The sequence below is a fragment of the Schistocerca piceifrons genome, chromosome 9 (assembly GCF_021461385.2).
Source record: "Schistocerca piceifrons isolate TAMUIC-IGC-003096 chromosome 9, iqSchPice1.1, whole genome shotgun sequence".
Lineage (NCBI taxonomy): Eukaryota > Metazoa > Arthropoda > Insecta > Orthoptera > Acrididae > Schistocerca > Schistocerca piceifrons.
The window spans coordinates 106,984,016-106,986,660 of record NC_060146.1 but is presented as its reverse complement, the minus strand read 5'-3'; the positions used below and the strand labels follow the sequence as shown (position 1 = coordinate 106,986,660).

Genomic DNA, 2,645 nt, shown 5'->3' with positions numbered 1-2,645 from the left:
CCTGTATGTTTGGGCCTCGTTTATGACAACAGAAGCAGTTAAGCCACGTTGCCATGATATCCTACTCTTCATTCAACTGATAAATTATCAGGATATTAAAAATTCTTGTCAGATTAAAACTGTGTGCCGCACCGAGACGCGAACTGGAGACCTTTGCCTTTCACGGCAAGTGTTCTAACGACTGAGCTATCTGGAAAATCATTTCTTCCAGGAGTGCTAGATCTGCTAAGTTTGCAGGAGAGCTTCAGTAAAGTTCGGAAGGTAGGAGACGAAATACTGGCAGAAGTAAGGCTGTGAGGACGGGGCGTAAGTCGTGCTCGGGTAGCTCAGTTGGTAGAGCACTTGCCCGCGAAAGGCAAAGGTCCCGAGTTCGAGTCTCGGTCCGGCACACAGTTTTAATCCGTCAGGAAGTTTCGTATCAGTGCACACTCCACTGCAGAGTGAAAATCTCATTCTGGCAAAAGGATTTAGATCCAATAATCAATAAAGCTGCCGCAAGAGAGTTTTCAAATCACCTCTGGTACTTAGCCTCAAAAATTTGGTTTTAGCCTTGTTTCATGACAATGTTCCAACGAAGTTATTTTGGAATTAGAAATACCCGAAGAAAAAGAAGAAGAAGAAAATCAAGTAGAAAGGCAAATTATACATAAAAGTGTCTTTCTTCATTTAAGAATATTGACTTTTAATCATTTGTTACACCTGTTAAGAAATAACGGACACAGATTTTCCCCACAAATATCGTTCAACGTAGAAAGGTTACTCCAGTCGTAAAAGAGCAATTCAGATACTTGAGGTGATGGCTATTCGATTTTACAGAAAAAGTTCCTAAACTTATTCAAGACTAGAATACTATGCTCAAGAAAGACGAATCTGAGTAACAATTTCCTTTTGTTTCTCGAGACCGTAAAAAACACCAAGCTGGTACTAAATCTTCTCTTGGGAATAAATAACGTTCAGTGCTCATTCTAGTAAATTATCCTTTGACTCTACAGAAGTGAATGTTGTAAGATAATTATTGAAAATCAAACGATTCTCACATTGAAACTGCGCGCATCGTAAGATAAATGATATTTTCTGAATTTTTCGGTTTTTGTTCTTTTAATCCCTCGAAAGAAAATTTGTTTAATAAGCGTCAAAAGTGTTTTAAACAATTGCTGGACCTGCTTGCACGTACGACCTTAATTGCTGTCACGAGGGACAACTATAGAGTGATAAGGAAGAACAAGATACCTTTTAACGGAAATGGGTATTGTGGGTGCTGTGTTCCATCTCTAAGGCGTTTGAGTATCGCTTAAGTTGTTGGAATGAGATTAAAGTTTTTCACCACCGCCTTTTTGTCAACTGGAACAAAAATGGCGGAAGGGGGGTGGGGTGGGGCAAGCAAATTTCTAGCTTTCAGAATATTATGTATAGGTAAGGGCCTCTGTACTGAACAGGTATGCATAGAATTCAGATCAGTTTCACTTAAGACGAAATTATTTGAATTATTTGCTCTCAAATCGATTACCGTCTCAAGAATGAATATAAGAGGACATGTGTCGAGCTCAAAAGTGATACAGACCTCGTAAATCAGTTAGGATACGGGACGGAGGTGAAAATAAATAGAAGATGCTCTAGCGAAATTTCTGACTATTAGCATGTAAGTCAACAAGCAGTCTCTCGAACTGTAACGGACCATGTGATGTACACGATACATGATAATCAGAGCAAAAGAAAACTTCCTACAACCTATAATAATATGAGGAGTTTTAAATGAGTGAAGATATCATGAATGTCGTAGATTAATCTCAAACATGGACAGTTGAAATACCGATACTGTACCACGTGCATGGGAGAAGATTTCTGCCTGGACAGAAGCTAATTTTGGACGGGACTGGAGGTACATCTACAGAGATGAAAGCGTCAAAAACAAAGCAGTCCGGCAAGCTGCATGAGGACTGCTATGGCCTCACCAAAATTAGTGTACTTTACATAAAAATGTGGCCATCAAGCATAACCTCAACAAAATACACAGCGCCAGTAAGATAGCCCTACATGCGTGTAGATCTAGAATAGATAAAGGTAACGAATACGGCACGCAGAACCTCGTCAGCAGAAAGCCAGAATCAGAATGTCTCAGTCTTGTGTTGTATGGGACACTCAATCACTTAAGTCTGCCGCACATTTATCACATTCGTCATTCAATGTAGAGTTAAGCAGCCAGGGCGAGGAGAGTGGCCTTAGCGTGGTTTTTGCTCCAAACAGTGCCGCTGTCTGCCGGGAAGTGTTCAGAATAGTTTTAATATAAATCACTGTTGTCAGAGTGTCTGACGCAGGAAGCTTCTTCGGTTATGTTTTAGTGAAAGCTTTTCTGAATATCAGTACTCTACTGTAAGGGCACGCAGCGTGTATCCACAGGACAAGTGGCCTGTAATTAAAAAAGTGACATGAAGGCTTCTTCATTGGAAAAAGATTCCGGAATAGTCCCCCATTTGGATTCTCGGGAGGGGACTGCCAACGTAGAGATGACAATGAGAAAAAAACTGAATAATCAACGAAAGGATAACGTTCTACGAAACGGGGCGTGGACTGTCAGAAACTTGAATGTGGTAGGGAAGCTAGAAAATCGTAAAAGGGGGAATGCAAAGGCTCAATCTAGATACAGC

General features: G+C 40.6%; 1 non-coding gene across 1 annotated transcript; it reads left to right on the top strand.

The window, feature by feature from the left end:
* The first annotated feature begins 314 nt into the window (after nucleotides 1-314).
* Nucleotides 315-389, top strand: Trnas-cga. Its single transcript has one exon. It is a non-coding gene; the product is annotated as a tRNA-Ser (tRNA).
* The last annotated feature ends 2,256 nt before the right edge of the window (nucleotides 390-2,645 follow it).